Genomic DNA, 20,044 nt, shown 5'->3' with positions numbered 1-20,044 from the left:
CGCATAGCAATATCTTCATTTGCCTTTAAAAGTACAGGATGTTCCCTTGAGTTTTTTTTTTCCTCAGAAACCTGCTGCTTTGTTTTCATATTACTGAAAGAGAAATTGGGACTTAGGAAGAAAAAAGATAAAGAAAAGTCAGTGTGTGATACATGTGCAGGAATGTTACTGTGGGGTTGCATGTTTTTCCAAAAACTGAATTTTTTTCCTACAGTAAACACTGTCTTGATCAAGAAATTGAATAAACATTTCTACTGTATTGTACCAAAAAAGGAAACACACACACATATATACATGTACACAGAGAAAGCATCAAGAAATATTGTTTGCTTCCTAGATAGGATGATAAGTGAACATTTCATGTTAAATTGTTTAATTCCACTAGAAAAATTCATAGTTGCTTGGAGATAAAATGGCCTTGTTCTCTGACACAAAACTGTTCCAGTTAACTGTCATTTTTGTAGTTAATTCCTTCTTTGCAAGAAAAGATTTTTCTCGGTCTTTGGGTTAGTCTACTTCTGGATGTCAAAGAACAGAAGTGCAGACACATCGACCTCTCATCTAGCCATAGGGTTTATTAATAGCTTTCAAACCACAGTTGGAACATTCACCTGCAAAAAAAAATAAAGGTATAAGGAGACATGTGCATCTGCCTCATTGCCATCCTTGCGTCCTGGTCTCAGTCTGTTTTGGGGAAATGAAGATACATAGAATCATAACCCTGCAAATTAATTCTATCCATAACTATAGACCAATCTGGAGTAGCCCCAGGGAGCTTAGGATCCATATGGCTTTAAACTAAGGTAAATAAAATGAGCTGGAACCTTTCACAGATACGCCAGTCTAGGTACTTTTGAATACACCAATTTTAAATCAGAAAAGAGTAAGCATAAGGGTTGGTTTGATTGCTTTAGTTTCTGGAGCTGCACTTACAGACTCATTTGTTCATAAGGTAGGGAGGTGGAGTAGAGGATAGGATGCTATGTCTGCAGTCAGAAAGACCTGGGTTCAAATTTGGATTTCAACTAGCTGTGGGACCCAAGATAAGTCACTTAATCTGTCAGTCTCAATTTTCTTAACTGTAAAATGGAGATGATAGCACCTACCTCCCGGGGTTATTGTAAGGATCAAGTAACATAATATTTGTAAAACACTTAGCATAGCGCCTGGTATAGAGCAGGTGCTTAATAAATTCTCATTTCCTTCCTTTCTTTCTCCTCTCTGAGAGACCAGTTATCCTGCATCAGCATAAAATTCATGTTTTTATTTTATTATAAAGAACCTAAAAAGTAAGAAATAAATATGCCATATTAGGGCAGAGGGAATGAGAACTAGTTTAGGGCCAGATTCTCTTTGGCCTTTGAAATGTCAGATGCAGAAAGTAAGTATATCCTTGTTAACTCAAAGAAACATGTTGTGAGTCGTGCAGAGCCATGTGACTTGTATTTCCATCAGTCATTTAAACTCTTAAGTTTGCACGATTATTTTAATCTCTCTTCTTACTTCAGGGCTTCCCTCTTGTAATGTTACTTCCTTAATTCCCAAGAGACTCATAAGGATTATTAGACTTTGTTCTCCCCAGGCCCCAAGTCATTGACTATCAGCCAGCTAAGCATGCCACGGGGCTAATAATTGTAGATGTTGCTTTAGCTTAAAGGGCTCTTGAATGGACGCCCTCTTCACAGAAGTACAAATACCCCAAAACTATCTATTTATGGACTAGGAGTAGAAATAACTGAGTTTGACCCATATCTCAAACACTTACTAGCTATGTGGCCTTGGTCAAGTTACTTAGACAAGCTCAGATTCAGTTTTCTCATCTTTAAAACAGGGATAACATTAGCACCTAATAGCACCAGGATTATTGTGAGGATCAAATGAGGTAACATATGGAAAGTGCCTTTAAAACTTTAAAATAGTATATAAATGCTAGCTACTATTATCAATATTATTATTATTACTGTTGTTATCTAACTAAATCTCCATAATTGGTCCTGAAATAATAACGGGGTTCTGAAATCCTCATTACTATTCATTCCTTGGGTTAAGGCACTGCAGGTCTCATTGAAATGGAGATATTACACAGTAAGCCACTAAAATAACATCGAACACTTGTGGGCAGGAGACAGACCCCAAAGTGAGTTCCTTGACATTAAAGGTCATTAAGCAAAGGCTAGATGATCACTTTTTTAAGGACACTATTGAGAAGAATTCTATTTAAGATGGGGCCAGGAGAGAAGGTAGTCTGTGAGTTATTTTTTCCTTCCAATTTCAAGATTCTGAGTCTCTATAACTGAGCATAAATCCTAATTTAAAGAATAATGTGGTACATATAGTGAAATGACGCTAATGGTAATATGTTCTGGAGAATAACAGATAACACACCATCTATATTCCCTTTCTGATAAGGTCTAGAAAATTAGCTTTAAATAGTAGTCTGATATTTAACCTCCTCATTCCCAGAACTCCTGCCCCACTATTTTGATTGGTGGTTGCTTTGATTGCCAACTATATATGACCCCAGGCTCTATGCACTTCTGGCTACCATGCCTCTGCATGTGCACCCCTTGTCAGGTAATCAAATACTCGACCATTGCTCCTGCTAAGAGTATATGTCTACTCCCCTTTTAAATAAAATTGTGTTCATGTCTTTTGTTTTTTACATCACATAAATTTCCCCTTGGATATCTCCCTCTCTACCTCCCAGAGATTCATCCCTTACAACAAATCCTTTGTAAAAGAAAAAGGAAAGAAAAAAATCAGCAAAGCATCAATACATTTTTAAAATTAACAATATTGCTGTGTTCCAAACTAATGAACCTCCCTCCCCCCCAAAACACACGTACACATACATACAAACATACATACATGCATACATTTATTCATACACACTCCTCTGCAAGATATCTTCCCATATCTCTTCTTTGGGGCCAAACTTGTTCTTTTAAATTTTGCAACATTAATTTTCCATTATTTTGTCATGGTTATACTTTCGGTTTGTATTGTTATAGTCATTGTATATATCTTTTTCTCGGTTCTGCTTACTTTACTTTGCATTAGTTCATATATAGGTCTTTCTTTGCTTCTCTGTCTTCATCATATTTGCCATTTATTACAGTACAATTATATTCCTGTACATTCATGTAATACAATTTGTTTATCTATTCCCTAACTAATGGGTATTTACTTCCAGCTCTTCGCTATCACAACAAGTACTACCATAAATATATTAGTGTATATGGAGTCTTTCAGTAACTTCTTTGGGATATATGTCTAACATGGAAATCTCACAGTCAAAGGATACGGATATTTTAACCACTTTAATTGCATAATTTTTTTAATATAAATTTATTTATTTTTAGTTTTCAATATTCACTTCCATAAGTTTTTTGAGTTCCAAATTTCTCACCCCTCCCCCCACCCCAAGATGGCATGCATTCTAAATATCCCTTCCCCTGGTCTGCCTTCTCTTCTATCTCTCCCCCCTCCCTTCTCTTATCCCCTTCTCCTTCTATTTTCCTGTAGAGCAGGATAGACTTCTGTACCCCATTTCCTGTATTTCTTATTTCCCAATTGCATGTGAAAACATTTTTTAAAAAACATGTGTTTTTAAAACTTTGAGTTCCAAATTTTCTCCCTTCCTCCCTCCCCACCCACCCTCATTGAAAAGACAAGCACCTCAATATAGGCTGTACATGTGCAGTTATGCAAAACACTTCCTTAGTAGACATGTTGTGAAAAACTAACTCTATTTCCCTTAATCCTATCCTGCCCTCCCATTTATTCTATTCTTCCTTTTGACCCTGTCCCTCCTCAGAAGTATTTGCTTCTGATTACCCTCTTTCCCAATCTGCCCTCCTCTCTATCACCCCCTGCTCTCTTGTCCCCTTCTCTCCCTATTTTCCTGTAGGGTAAGACAGATTTCCATACCCAACTGAATGTGTATATTATTCTCTCCTTAAGCCAAATCCTATGAGAATAAGATTCCCTCATTCCCTCTCACCTTCCCCTGTTTCCCCTCCACTGTGAGAGACTTTTCTGGGTTTTTTTGTGAGATAATTTACCCCATTCTACCTCTCCCTTTCTTCTCTGAGTATCATCCTCTCTCATCCCTTAATTTTATTCTCCAGATATGACCCCTTAAGCTTCAACTCACCCTGTGCCTTCTATCTATCTATATATACATACATATAATTTTTTTCCTTCAACTACCCTAATACTGACAAAGTTCTCATGAGTTACAAATATCATCTTTCCATGCAAGAATGTAAACAGTTCAATCTTAATAAGTCTCTTATGATTTCTCTTTCCTGTTTACCTCTTCATGTTCCACTGGAGTCCTGTATTTGAAAGTCAAATTTTCTGTTTAGCTCTGGTCTTTTCATCAGGAATGCTTGAAAGTCCTCTATTTCACTGAATGACCATTTTTTCCCCTGAAGGATTATACTCAGTTTTGCTGGGTAGGTGATTCTTGGTTGTAATCCTATCTCCTTTGCCCTCTGGAATATTATATTCCATGCCCTGTGGTCCTTTAATGTAGAAGCTGCTAAATCTTGTGTTATCCTGATTGTATTTCCACAGTACTTGAATTGTTTCCTTCTGGCAGCTTGTAATATTTTCTCCTTGACCTGGGAACTCTGGAATTTGGCTACAATATTCCTAGGAGTTTTCCTTTGGGGATCTCTTTCAGGAGGAGATCTGTGGATTCTTTCAATTTCTATTTTGCCCTCTGGTTCTAAATATCAGGGCAGTTTTCCTTGATAATTTCTTGAAAGATGATGTCTAGGCTCTTTTTTTGATCATGGCTTTCAGATAGTCCAATAATTTTTAAATTCTCTCTCCTGGATCTATTTTCCAGGTCAGTTGTTTTTCCAATGAGATATTTCACATTGTTTTCTAATTTTTCATTCTTTTGGATTTGTTTTACAGTGTCTTGATTTCTCATAAAGTCACTGTCTTCCAATTGCTCTATTCTAATTTTTAAGGAAGTATTTTCTTCAGTAATCTTTTGGACTTCCTTTTCCATTTGGCCAATTTTTTTTTTAGGGCATTTTTCTCCTCATTGGCTTTTTGGACCTCTTTTGCCATTTGGGTTAGGCTGTTTTTTAAGGTGTTATTTTCTTCAGTATTTTTTTGGGTCTCCTTTAGCAAGCTGTTGACTTGTTTTTCATGATTTTCTTGCATCACTCTCATTTCTCTTCCCAGTTTTTCCTCTACTTCCCTTACTTGCTTCTCAAAATACCTTTTGAGCTCTTCCAAGGCCTGGGACTGATTCATATTTTTCTTGGAGGCTTTGGATGTAGGAGCTTTGATTTTGTTGTCTTCTGGTTGTATATTTTGATCTTCTTTTTCACCAAAGTAAGATAATATAGTCTGGCTCTTTTTGCGCTGCTTGCTCATGATCCCAGCCAATTACTTGAGTTTTAAACTCCTTGTTAAGGTAAGAGTCTGCTTCCAGTGTGGAGAATGTACAGCTGTTTTTAGAGATACTTGTAGGGACCTGTAAATTTTCAATTCTTCCAAGGTGGTATGATAAGGGGCGAAGTGTTTACTCCTTTCCTGGCCTGTGACCACAAGTATTCCTTTCTGTCCTGTAACTGTGAGGAGGGGTTCCTCTCCACAGCCACTACAAGCTCCACCAAGCCAGCACTCCTCCTCACCCCAGCACTGCCACCCAGAACTGTGACCCAGATCCACACATGGGCAAAGCAAGAGATTCCTGCCTCAGCAGTGGCAAAGAGATCCCTGCAGTCCCTCTCTGATCAGCCACTGGATTCCCCCTCAGTCTGTGGGCTGGAAGCTCAGGAAGCAGCTGCCCCCCCCAGGGCCAGGCTTTGGGGAATGGAGTTGAGATCCCGCCTTCCTCTCTGACCACCGACAGAAACAGACTTTTCCTACTGACCTTCTAAGTTGTCTTTGGCATTCGTGGATTGAGGAGTCTGGAAACCTCCACAGCTGCCCGTGATTCAGTCCTCTGAGGCCTGCTCCAGGTTTGCTGCGGCCTGCGCGCCCACACTGCGCTGTGCTGTGCTCCCAGCCCGGCGCAATACACCTTTCTGATCAGTCATCCAGGTTGTCTTGGGCTGGAAATTTGTTTCACTCTGTCTTTTTGTGGGTTCTGCTGCTTCAGAATTTATTTAGAGCCATTTTTATGAGTATTTGGAGGGGTTTGGGGGAGAACTCAAGCAAGTCACTGTTTTCACTCCACCATCTTGGCTCTGCCCCCTAATTGCATAATTTTAAATTGCTTTTTAGAATGGTTATTCATGGCTACACTAACAAGGAATTTGTATGCTTGTCTTTCTACAAACCCTCCAACATTGAATGTTTCTATCTTTCGTCACCTTTGCCCATTTGCTATATGTGAAAGGAAACCTTAGGGCTGTTTTGATTGCTTTTAGAATTGTATCCCCAGCACTTGGCACATAGAAAATGCTTAATAAATGCTTTTTATTCATTTTTTTCATTCATTCATCCAGAGGGAACACTTGCCTATTCTCTTACTACTCTAGCTCCATGGTTTTCAAACATTTTGATCATGGGATTCCTTTACACTCTTAGAAATTTTTCAGGACCCCCAAGAGTTTTTGTTGATATCTTAACAATATTTACTATATTAGAAATTGAAACTGATAAATGCTTAAAATATTTATTCATTCACAATAATAATGAACTCATAAATTGCATGTTAACATAAATAACACTTTTACTAAAAATCACTATATTTTCCCAAAAATTAATAAGAGAGTGGCACTACTTTACATATTTTTTGCAAATCTCTTTAATATCTGCTTAACAAAGATAAATGGATCCTCATGTCTGTTTTTCTACATTTGATATGGTGCTTTGATTGAATTATATTTTCTTCAGTATTTTTTTCGGTCCCCTTTAGCAAGCTGTTGACTTGTTTTTCATGATTTTCTTGCATTACTCTCATTTCTCTTCCCAGTTTTTCCCCTACTTCTCTTACTTGTTTCTCAAACTCCTTTTTGAGCTCTTCCATGGCCTGGGACTGATTCATATTTTTCTTGGAGGCTTTGGACGTAGGAGCTTTCACTTTGTTGTCTTCTTCTGGTTGTATGTTTTAATCTTCTTTGTTACCAAAGAAATATTATATGGTCTGACTTTTTTTGGACCTTTGTTTATTCATGATTCCAGCCAATTACTTGAGTTTTAAACTCTTTGTTAAGGTAGGGGTCTGTTTCCAGTGTGGAGAATGTACTGTCCCAGGCTTTGGAGGGTTTTGTGCAGCTATTTTCAGAGACACTTCTAGGGACCTGTAAATTTTCAGTTCTACCAAGGTGGTATGATAAGGGGCAAGGTGTTTACTCCTTTCTGGCTTATGCTCTGGTCTGTGAGTGACCACAAGCACTCTTTTCTGCCTTGGATCTCTGAGGAGGATTTTCTCTTTACCACCACTACAAGCTCCACTACACCAGCACTTCTCCTCGCCCCAGGACCGTCATCCAGAACTGTGACCCAGATCCAAGCATGGGCAAAGCAAGAGAATCCTGCATCAGCAAAGAAATACTTGCAATCCCCGTCTGATCAGCCACTTTATTCCCCCTCAGTCTGTGGGCCAGAAGCTCTGGAAGCAGCTGCCACCCCGGGGTCGAGCTTGGGGACTGAGGCTGGTACCCTGCTTCTCTCTCTCACTGCAGACAGACTTTTCCCGCTGACCTTCTAAGTTGTCTTTGGTGCTTGTGGGTTGAGATGTCTGGAAACTGCCACAGCTACCTATGATTCAGTCCTCTGCGGCCTGCTCCAGGTTCACTGAGGCTTGCCTTACCTGTGTGACCACACTGAACTGCAGTTGTCTTCTAGCCCGGCATGATATACCTTTCTGATCAGCCATCCAGGCTGTTTTGGGCTGGAAATTTGCTTCACTCTGTCTTTTTGTGGGTTGTGCTGCTTTAGAATTTGTTTAGAGCCATTTTTTATAGGTATTTGGAGGGGTTTGGCTTGGTGGAATTATATGAAGAAAATCTAGCCTCACAGAGACATGTAGTTGGAAAAGAGAGGAGTATTTCAATCGGCTAATAATGTCTTAGTAATATTATGAAAATAGTTTTATTCTCTATGACTCCTTTAAGGGGTCCTAAGCAAGGCATGCAGGAACCAGCTCAAACCAGCTTTAGAGAGTCAATTATTAAATTTTCAGTGTGAGCATCTATACCTCAGAACTATAAACCAAGACTTGATTTATTGTTCTATTGATAGTCTACACTTAAGAAAGTGATGGACAAAATATTAATAATGCAGAATAAACTTTTTTTTTAAATTTATGGAATAAAAAAAGTATTTCCATAACATAGTACAATAAAAAAAAAAAGATGATTGTACATGAAACTGCAAACCTACTATGCGAACTTGGTATTCCTTCAAATATACAACAAAATTATCATGTAAATCTTTTTTTTTATTTCCTTCCCTGCCCTAGAAATGGTTATCCTTAGACACAAACAGGTATATATGTAAAACTATTCTATACATGCTTCTATTTGTCAGTTCTTTCTCGGGATGCAGATAGTGTCTTTCCTCCATCCTTTATAATTAATTTGGATATGTATGATACACAAAATAACTTAGTCACTCAAAGTCATTCTTAAAACAATATTACTGTTGCTTTATATAATGTTCTCTTGGTTCTGCTTATTTTGCTCTTCATTATTTCATGAAAGTCTTTCCATGTTTTTTCTAAAATCATTGAGCTCATCATTTCTTATAGCACAATAGTATTTCATCACAGTCATATGCCACAACTTGTTCAGTCATTCCCCAATTGATGGGCATCCCTGCAATTACCATTTTTGCCACCACAAAGAGAGCTGTTATAAACATTTTGGAACATATAGGTTCTTTTCTTTTTTTCCTAATCACCTTTGGAAGTAGCCCAAGTAGTGGTATTGCTGGATCAAAGGGTATAGGTAGCTTAATAACTCTTTGGGCATATTTCCAAATCTTCCTACAAAATGGTTAGATCAGTTCACAGTTCCACCAACAATGAATTAGTGTCCCAATTTTTCCACATCCTCTCCAACATCTGTCACTTTCCCCTTCTATCATTTTAGCCAATCTGGTAGGTGTAAAATGATATCTCAAGATTCTTTTAATCTTCCTTTCTCTAATCAATAATGATTGAGAGCATTTTTTTTATGTGACTATAAATTGTTTTGATTTCTTCATTGGAAAACTGCCTGCTCAAATCTTTTCACCATTTATCAGAATAAACTTTAAGATGTGTCTGTGGAGATCTGGTTGTTTACCAGTATAGCCCTTTTAAGAACACTTCCTTAGACCAAAGATGCACAGAAGTCCTTATGGGAATTCTATTTATTTCAATGGGGGTAGAATATAAGTCTGAGCTCAGTGTTGGTTGTCCAGTAGATTAGCCACATTTGACAGAATGTTTTTGTGATTGAGATGCATTCTTGGAGCACACTAAATATGGATAATTGACCCTTCTCTTGGTTATGGAGGATCTCACTTTGCAAGGAAGTGATTCAGGAGGCAATTAATATAGGAGACAAAGAAATATCTCTACCAACTACTGCTATGATTGATATGAAGTGTACGTACATCCCATACAAACAGCCTCAAATGTTCTGATCATCAACAAAGCAAAGTGTATGAGTGCAACCATCCTTTCTCCTGTTTGCACATTCTTTTGGTTTCACCTTTATTGACTAGAATGTTCACTCACTCCTTCCTTGACTTCAGAGAAATCAGGTTCTTTTCCAACCCAGTTAGCTATTTTCCTGGGTCCTCATACTCTTCCTAATTCTTCAAGAATGTATATCTTCTCCAGTTCTGTCCTAACCTTTCTTCCCTATACTCTCTCTCTCGTATCTCATTCATTCCTGTGGCATTAACTATACAAATGACTCCAAAATTGACACTTCCAGCCATTTTCTCTCTGAACTCCAAAATCACATCTACAACCACATTTACACAAAATCTGCATATGAATACCTCGCTAGCACCTCAGACTCAACATATTCAAACCAAGGCTCAATTCAGTACTATGTGCTTGGAACCAGATATACTCAGTCTGTACTTTTCCCAGAACTTCTGGGTCCAGATCAATAGTGTGTCTGGAAAACTTTCATGGTCCAGGAGAGGAGTGGACTTAAAAATGCTACTTGGTTGATTTTTTACATGTTTATTACATATTATTCTCTGATTGTTAATATCGTTAATTAGAGAAGTTTGTATGTCTACTTCTGTAGAGAGCCCACGCCATTCTTCCAAGGTCACATTCACTGGAATACAGGAAGGGAGGTAGGGTTTTGCAAGTGAGAGAGGACTGAGCTAGGAAGATAACTGATCTAAGTTCTATTTGAATAGCTCTACAAAACCACATCCCCTTTAACAAAGAGTCAAATCACCCACATAAAGAGATAGAGTTAAGGAACAGAAACTGACTTTTGGTAACTCTATAGAGTACAGCACTTATTCAGTGCCATTTCTGCCTAAAATGCGCATGGGAAACTATTGGGATGAGTAAACCACTCCCAGATGACTGAATATCAGTGCTACCTGGAATTTAAATAGAAAATGAGAGGAAGTTGAATTAAATGCCCTCCGGTTCCCTCTAGTTCTGAATCTACTATTTCATCCAATCCGATCCAATTAATCCAACAAAGATTTACTAAGTACTTACTATGTGCAGGACATTGTGCTAAATCCTGGGGATATAAAGAGATGTGGTTCTATTCCCGTAACAAACATCCTAGTGAAGACACTCCTCTCAATGCAGGTCAGCAACTTCTCCACATGCAGATATAAAGATAAAATTAAAAAAAATTGTCTCTGACCTCTAGGAGCTTATATTCTACCAGTGAGATATAACATATAAATAAATGGATACTCGTTCATTTGAGGAGTGGGTATCAGAACTAAAAACTAAGGGGATCAGGAATGATTTCCCATAGGAGATCAATTAGTTGATCAACATTTATTGCCAAGCACTGAGTTAGGTGCACCAATTATGGTACACCAATACAAAAGTAAACAGTTACTGCCCTAGTGCATGAATTAACCCTTAAAGGAAGGAAGCTAGGGATTTCAAGAAGCAGAGATAAGGAAGAAGTGTATTCCAGGCATGGAAGATGACCCATGCCAATGGAAAAAGGCAAAGAAAACCTCTCATAGAGCTAGGCTCAGAAAGAGCCATGCAAGAGCATGACCAAGGAATCTTCTATGGATGATTTCTGGGAAAACACACAGACACACACACACAACCACAAAAAGGATGTCCTTGAATGATAATATATAGAGGGGTTTCTCTCTTCATTGGTGTAAGAAGTGCCCACAGTGTTGAAATCTTAGATCCATTAAAGTATCAATGTACTACCTTCAAGCAGAGGGCTTAATGGGAAGAGATATGAGCAATGCATGGGTAAAAGAAGGAGTTTCTGAATAACAAAGAATTGAGTGTGTGTGATGCAAAAACAGGGTAGCAAAATATATATTCATTGACTTAATTCTGTACCTATACCATTTATTTGCAGTCCTAATGTAATTCTCAGAACATAACTTTATAAGTTCTATAAAAAGCATAGATAGAACCATACCATTTATTTGTCTTGCTCATCTTTTACATGACAGTAGGGTCTAATATGGTCTGAAGAGGCCCTTTCTTACATTATTCACTCTTTTGTTATCGGGGTTTTTTTAAGATAATGAAAAACAAATTGCCTCAAATATGTCAGCTTGGCATTAGACTACAGCCCATTTAATGTGGCACTTCACAAAGTTCAATCCTGGCATTGTTTATGGATGAACTTTTAGTTCATTCTCATAAATCACATCTAAGCTAATCAAAATCCCAAATGGAAGTGGTCTGTCAGTTGTCACATAGCCTCAATTCCCAACTGAAATCTATCCATAACATACTGTGAATTTAATAAATTTATTCCAGGGCTGTCAGCCTAGGGTGCCTTTTCCAAAATCCATACCACTCCCTACACACACACAATGCCTATGTAGATAACAAAGTAGCTTAAATGAAGTCAGCAAAGCCAAATGACTCTCAAGATGTGTATGTACCCAGTATAATTGCTGAGTGAATCTGGACTTCATTTTACTGTCCTGGTTTAGCTACTGCCTGTAGAAACCCAGCTGGTGTTCTAGGAATAGCTCTGTCTTCCTTATGCATGGAGTAATTCTGTTGTTCTGACACTGATCAAGTCTCTCAGAAAGCAAGAGAGGGTGCCTGGCTCCATGCATCATAATTTCCTGTACAAGAGAAAACCCCTCCAAGCTCAAATACTTGGGACTCAACATACCTCTGGAGGACATAAAGAAAAACCTGGGTGAAGGGTCCCCCCAAGACTGCTGATGTTTTTGCTTGCTGCAGGCAAGGATTCCATCATGCCTGTCAGTTTTTCACAGAGCTGGACTTTATGTAATGAAGCACAATAATGCAATTACACAAGCAGCAAGTCACATGGGAAGAAATAGAGAGAGTAAATGGAAACCAAATTATGAAACAGCACAGTGAAACCAACCTACTAAGTTCAATATGACATAATAAGGATTGCAAAACCACTCAAACACAGTAAAAAAGGACATAGGCACAGAAAAAAAGGACATATGGTATGATTGGGGAGGGGTTACAACCTGAAGCAATGAGGGGTGTCAACAGTAATTAAAACTACTTGCACTCAAGAAATGTTCAGCTGAGGGCTCTGACAAAAACAAAATGGGGGGGGAGTAGAGGGGGGAGACCAAAACAAAGACTACCACGATACAAAGTACAAAGTACAAAGTCAGGGAGTTGAACCAGAAAAGGAAATGGTGCCTCAAAGGGACTGCCTGGGGAATCGAGCTAATTCTCTTCTAGTCATTTTGGGTAAAGGCCTCCTGTGCAGAGAAACCACTCCCAAAATGAAGAGGATTTGCCTCTGGAAAGACATTACAGAGAACACCCTTATGAACTTTGCACTCTCAAAGTAAATGTTTTGTTCAAAGTAAGTTAAAAAAAAAAAGATTGCTCCTGGCTAATTAATTCAGCAAGCAAAGCCCCGGTTTTAATTCCAAACCCAAAAGACTTTAACCTTTGGGGCTGAGTGGATAAAAATGTAGAATGACTTAAGCCTTTCTCTAAGTATGATAGACGAGTTTGTAATTTGAAGGCTAGAAAAGCCCTGTTTTTGTTTTTAAATGCTTAGATTTACTTTTTTCACTATTAAGTTCTGCATCTAATTAGGTTAAAAAAGCAGCATCTGCTTACTTTTCAGGATCTCAGTTTCCCCATCTGGATAATGACAAGGTTTGGCTAGGCAAGGGGTTCTTAAACTGTTTTTTATCATAATATAATCTATAATAACATAATATTTTTAAATAATCTAACAAAACTGCATTTCCATATGATGCTATATGTAATGCTATATATTTCATAATGCAATATATTTTATGCATTTACAAACATTATCCTGAGGAAGAGGCCAAAGGGGTCCATGATAAAAAAAAAATGTTAAGAACTCTTGGGTTAGATTATTTCTAAGGGCTCCTCCAGCTCTGTCATTCTGTGTATTTGTGTTGGTGCCTGATTACAAGCTTCATCGATTTATATGATGTTTGCAAATCATGTTTGTATTTATCTTGGCCAACACCATCTTTTCTTCTCTATGGAGATGATTCTGATTTATAGAAGGCATGTCAACAGGGTGTGATATACGGAAAATTCTGTCATGTTGAAAATGTTCAAGTATATTCCCTGGGTCCTGCCTCTAACACATATTGGCTATATGACCCTGAGAAAGTCTCTTAACTTTTCCATCCTTAAGACTCTAAGTTAAGGAATGGATGCTGATCAATACTGATAAAGTAGAGGTTCCCTAGACCAATGAAATCAGAGGTCTAGTGCCAAAAATAAATGTCTCCACGTCCATACTATGTGGCTGTGACCAATACAATAATGTGAAATACATGAGGGGTGACAATAAAGTGGTAAGATAGATGATTGATAGATTGATTGATTGATTGATTTCAGGGCCTTTCAGCTCTAACATTCTATTATTCTTTGATTCTATGCATAGTTATTACCAAAAACAATACATTGTTGGTGTAGCTTTCTATGCCTATTGTTACACACAGAGAATCTGTGTGGCAGAAATGTTTCAAAACCCTCTGACAATAATTTCAGGACCAATCAGGCAATCAGTATTTCTACATGGCACAAAATTGTTGATGCATTAGCTCCGGCCCTTTCCGTATTGTGAAAGCTATCCTTTCATTTTTTGCTATAACAATTGTTGACTTAAGCTTTCTGCTCTTTGAAACTGTAGCCCTTTGTCTCCTGAGATATCTGTAACCTTTGTTCAAAGTCATCCAGTGTCTCAGATGGGCTGCGTGTCAGATAGATATTTGAGCTTTTGATTCCTGTAGCCTACAGCTATACAATACTCTTTGCCCTGACTAGGGCCAACTAGGGTAAGAAGCATTGTGGATTGTAAGCAGGAAAGCACCATGATGCTTGTTGAGGATTTCCTGATTTGGGAGGAAAGCAAGGAAATGCTATAGCTAGAAAAATCCCGTGCAGGTAGGGTCCAAAAGGGTGGTCAAAAAAAGCCAGTCATTCACCAGAACCAGGTCATGGAGCTAAAGGGATTGAGGTGAAAAACAGTGTCTAGTAGTCGCATGATCAAAGTAGATCAACTAGATCTCAGGGGCTAGTGAGAAATGAAGTCCAGAGGCAGGGTGCCTGTGTTTGACTGTGAGATAGACAGTAGGGATTAAGTTTGACAAATTCTCTCATTTTGCTGCATTCAAAATCCTCTGGGTACATGGCGTTGTTGTTGTTGTTGTTGTTGTTGTTGTTGTTGTTTGTGTTTTTAGTCCAGGCTTCCCAAGGCTCACCCTACACCCTGGCTTTTTGAATTTGCCTCAACTGGATAGCTCTCACCACAAGTACCTCATTGTTCCTTAAAGCAATGGCCATCCCCCAAGTGAAGGTAAAAATGACTATATTACTTAGAATTGTGTGTCAGTGAGTCTTCATAGTTTCTCCCCTTGTCAGTTTTTGTGGGGATTGACCCCTTTTGGGTGATCCTAAGTCTAGAGTTATAGTAAGCATTACCTCAATCTAGACTCAATCATACTTCCCTTGCTTGCTGGGGATAATCTTTTGTGCCTTTAGATGTTCAAAAGGACTTAGGAAATAATGACAAAACTGCACAAAAAGTGCAGATGAAACTGTGACTTTTACAAGAAATCCAATTCTTAAACTCAGAAAATCTGAGTGGTCAGTGTTCTTTGAGTCAGTTTTTTTTTGAAGGTTTCAGGTTAGTTTCATTCTTTGATGACATGTTGGCATCATACTCTTTCTTTCCTTCAATTCCCATAAGACTTGCTGGCTTTCCTGATTGCAATTTGTACTTTTTTTACACAGTGTGTTGCCTATCCAGTGAAACTCAGTGATTGCTTTCAATTCTGTCACTAATGAAAATCTTTGACCACATGTAGGGTTGGTATATGACCTTAATAGTCTTCCATTTTATCATCAGCCCATAATGTAGCCAGCCTACAGTCTTTTATATAACTCTGTGTCTTCCTACATCTGTGTTTTGAAAGCATAGTCCCCAGCACATAGCATATCTTTAATAACAGTCTTGAGGACTTATCATAAAATCATAGAATCCTATAGGTAAGAAGGAATCTTAGAGGTCATCTAGTCCAACACCTTGTCAAGGAACAAATCTTTCAATGACCCTTGTGGATAGTTGAGTTGCAAGCACAGGATTCATTTGCAGGATCTGTTTGTCAGAAGCTATTGTTTCCCCACTTCCATAACCATTTTCATCTCAGCTAGACCTTTCTGATTATCTGCTTCCATCTGCAAGACTCAGGGAAACTAGGATTATTTCCGTACTCAAAAGGAATAATAAGCTCTAGGCCTGAGACAGGGAGCTGCCTTTGTAATCAAGATCCTGTTTTCTCACAGCTTCAAAGCCTGTGCATTTCCTTGTTCTTGGTCATTGACCTGGAGTTTGGATCATCTCTGTTCTGCCCTTTAACATAGTGTCCTCCTGGTTCCTGCCTCTCTACCTAGTTTCTGACACATTCCTTTAAGGTCCCTTCCAGTTCTTATGGATCCTATTTATGTATGTATAAAATCATAGATCCAGTGTTGGAAAGGATCTCAGAGGCCTTCAAGTCTAACATCCTAATTTTACAAATGAGGAAAATGAAGCCCAAAGAAGAGGAGAAATTTGCACAAGGTAACATGGGTATTGTCAGAGGAAGGATTTAAACTGATCTGGATGGTTTTCTCCTCCTTTCCCAGCTCCTATTCAGGAATACCACACCCCCTTACAGTTCCCTCTTCAATTCCTCCCCAAGCCAAAGCTCCTCAGAGTTAACAAGCTGCCTTTCCATCTGCCCTGCTACTGCCTATGAAAGCCTTCCAACACTTACCATATTCATTGTCTCTATACCCTACAGCCCAGGGCACTGTCATAGGACGTAGTGACAAAACCTAAGGATTGCTTACTAATTGAACCACAGATGTAACTTTAGGACTTACAAGCCTGCAGATGAATTAAAAATAACTCCAGAATGTAGAAAATATCTGAGAATTCACCAACCACACACAATTATATGAATGCGATTATAAAATAATCAACAGAAATAAAAGAAGATTTTAATAAGTAGAGAGATTAATAATTCTATGAAAGAGTTACACTGGCCTTTCTGCTGTCTCTAACGACAAGACAGTCTCCTGACAACATACCTTTTCACTGGCTGCCCTCTCCTTATGCCTGAAATGTTCCCTTTCCTCAACTCCACATTCTGGCTTCCTTGGTTTCCTTTAAGACTCAGCTGAATTTCTGCCTTCTGCAAAAGGTCTTTCTTAGTCTCATCTCCTACTATCACCCATACATTTTTAATGTATTTTTATTTATTTTGTTAAATATTTCTCAGTTACATGTAAACAATTTTTATCATTCATTTTTTTGGGGGGCAGCTGGGTGGTACAGTGGATAGAGCATCAGTCCTAGAGTCAGGAGGACCTGAGTTCAAATCTGGCCTCAGACACATAACACTTACTAGCTATGTGACCCTGGGGAAGTCACTTAACTGCATTGCCTACCTAAAAAAAATTTATTTTTTTAAAAATCATGAGTTCCAAATTCTCTTGCTTCCTCTTTCACCCCACCCTCAACCCAGAGAAGGCAACCAATATGCTATCAATTATACATATGAAGTCATGCAAAACATATTTCAATATTAGTCATGTTTTAAAAGAAAACACAAAAAAAAACAAGAAAAATTAGGTAGGAAATAAAAAGTATGCTTCATTCTGTACTCAGAGTTCATCAATTCTTTCTCTGGAGGTAGATAGCATTGTTCATTATGCATCCTTTGAATTTGTCTCGGATTACTGTCTTGATCTGAGTAACTCTTTACTTTCTTTTTTTTTCATGCAAAAAACTTCCACAGTATTCTCTCATTTGACCCTGTCCCTCCTCAGAAGTGTTTGCTTCTGATTACCCCCTCCCCCAATCTGCCCTCCCCTCTATCATCCCCCTGCTCTCTTGTCCCCTTCCCCCCTTATTTTCCTGTAGGGTAAGATAGATTTTCATACCCAATTGTGTATGTTATTCCCTCCTTAAGCCAAATCCTATGAGAATAAGATTCACTTATTCCCTCTCACCTTCCCCCATTTCCCCTCCACTGTAAAAGCCTTTTCTTGTCTGCTTCATGTGAGATAATTTATCCCATTCTACCTCTACCTTTCTCCTTCTCCCAGTATAATCCTCTTTCACCCCTTAATTTTATTTTCCAGGTATCACCCCTTCATCTTCAACTCACCCTGTGCCATCTATCTATCTATCTATCTATCTATCTATACATACATACATACATACATACATACATATAATTTTTTCCCTCCCACTACCCTAATACTGACAAAAGACTCATGAGTTGCAAATATCGTCTTTCCATGCAGGAATGTAAACAGTTCAACCTTAACAAGTCTCTTATGATTTCTCTTTCCTGTTTACCTCTTCACATTTCACTAGAGTCTTGTATTTGAAAGTTAAAGTTTTTTCTTCACCTCTGGTCTTTTCATCAAGAATGCTTGAAAGTCCCCTATTTCACTGAATGACCCTGAATGATTATACTCAGTTTTGCTGGGTAGGTAATTCTTGGTTGTAATCCTGTCTCCTGTGCCTTCTGGAATATTATATTCCATGCCCTCCAGTCTCTTAAGGTAGAAGCTGCTAAATCTTGTGTTATCCTGATTGTGTTTTCACAATACTTGAATTGTTTCTTTCTGGCTGCTTGCAATATTTTCTCCTTGATCTGGGAATTCTGGAATTTGGTTGTGGTGATTGGTTGATTCTTTCAATTTCTATTTTGCCCTCTGGTTCTAAAATATCAGGCAGTTTTCCTTGATAATTTCTTGGAAGATGATGTCTAGGCTCTTTTTTTTTTTATTATGGCTTTCAGATAGTCCAATAATTTTTAAATTATCTCTCCTGGATTTATCTTTCAGGTCAGTTGTTTTTCCAGTGAGATACTTCACATTCTCTTCTATTTTTTTCATTCTTTTGGATTTGTTTTATACTGTCTTGATTTCTCATAGTCACTAGCTTCCGATTGCTCCATTCTAATTTTTAAGGAAGTATTTTCTTAAGTAAGCTTTTGGATTTCCTTTTCCATTTGATCAATTTTGCTTTTTAGGCATTCTTCTCCTCATCAGCTTTTCGGACCTCTTTTGCCATTTGGGTTAGACTATTTTTTAAGGTATTATTTTCTTCAGTATTTTTTTGGTTCTCCTTTAGCAAGCTGTTGACTTGTTTTTCATGATTTTCTTGCATCACTCTCAGTTTTTCCTCTACTTCTCTTACTGGCTTCTCAAAATCCTTTTTGAGCTCTTCCATGGCCTGGGACCAATTCATATTTTTCTTGGAGGCTTTGGATGTAGGAGCTTTGACCTTGTTGTCTTCTGGTTGTATGTTTTGATCTTCTTTGTCACCAAAGTAAGATAATATAGTCTGATTCTTTTTGCACTTCTTGCTCACGATCTCAGCCAATTACTTGAGTTATAATCTCTTTGTTAAGATAGGGGTCTGTTTCCAGTGTGAAGAATGTACTGTCCCAAGCTTTGGGGGTCTGTGCAGCTGTTTTCAGAGATACTTGTAGGGCCCTGTAAATTTTCAGTTCTTCCAAGGTGCTATGATCAAGGGCGAGGTGTTTACTCCTTTCCTGTCCTGTGCTCTGGTCTATGAGTGACCACAAGCACTGTTTTCTGTCTTGGAACTGTGAGGAGGATTTACTCTTCACCACCACTACAAGCTGCACTGCGCCTCGGGACCATCACCCAGAACTGTGACCCAGATCCAAGCACAGGTAAAGCAAGAGAATCCTGCACCAGCAAAGAGATCTGTGCAATCCCCCCTCTGATCAGCCTTCTCATTCTGCTCACTTTACTTTGCATAACATTAAAGTAGTAGTGGTCATTGTAATAGTAGTGGTTATATACACAGGTTTTTCTGAAACACATCTGTTTTTCATCACAATCACATACCACAACTTGTTCAGTCATTCCTCAATTGATGGGCATCATCTCGATTTCCAATTCTTTGCCACAGCAAAAAGAACTTCTATAAATATCTTTGTACAATTAGGTCCTTTTCCCTTTTCTTTGATATCTTTGGAATATAGACCTGGTAGTTGGGTCAAAGGGTATGCACAGTTTGCTAGCTATTGAATGTAGTTACAAGTTGTTCTCCAGAATGGGTGGACTAGTTCACAACTCCACCAATAATTCATTAGTGTCTCAATTTTTCCACAATTGTCATTTTCCTTTTCTGTCATATTAGCCAATCTGATAGTTGTTAAATAGAATCTCAAAGTTGTTTTAATTTGCATTTCTCTAATCAATAGTGATTTAGAGCGTTTTTTCATGTGACTATTGGTAGCTTTGATTTCTTCTTCTGAAAACTGCCTTTTCATATCCTTGAAATATTTATCAACTGGAGAATGGCACTAAACCCTCTTTGCCTCAGTTTCCCCATCTATAAAATGA

The 20,044-nt window shown here is 38.2% G+C and overlaps 1 long non-coding RNA gene across 1 annotated transcript; it reads right to left on the bottom strand.

Annotated features, from left to right (window-relative positions):
* Positions 1 to 555: 555 nt before the first annotated feature.
* Positions 556 to 12,404, bottom strand: LOC110221532 (uncharacterized). The gene is made up of 3 exons (XR_002328157.2): positions 12,291 to 12,404; positions 10,664 to 10,767; positions 556 to 611 (listed from the first exon to the last, which is right to left on the bottom strand). It is a non-coding gene; the product is annotated as an uncharacterized LOC110221532 (long non-coding RNA).
* Positions 12,405 to 20,044: the final 7,640 nt, after the last annotated feature.

Source organism: Phascolarctos cinereus, unplaced genomic scaffold, assembly GCF_003287225.1.
Source record: "Phascolarctos cinereus isolate Bilbo 61053 unplaced genomic scaffold, phaCin_HiC Scaffold_726;HRSCAF=1367, whole genome shotgun sequence".
NCBI lineage: Eukaryota > Metazoa > Chordata > Mammalia > Diprotodontia > Phascolarctidae > Phascolarctos > Phascolarctos cinereus.
The sequence above is the reverse complement of the archived record's forward strand: the minus strand, read 5'-3'. Positions and strand labels throughout refer to the sequence as shown.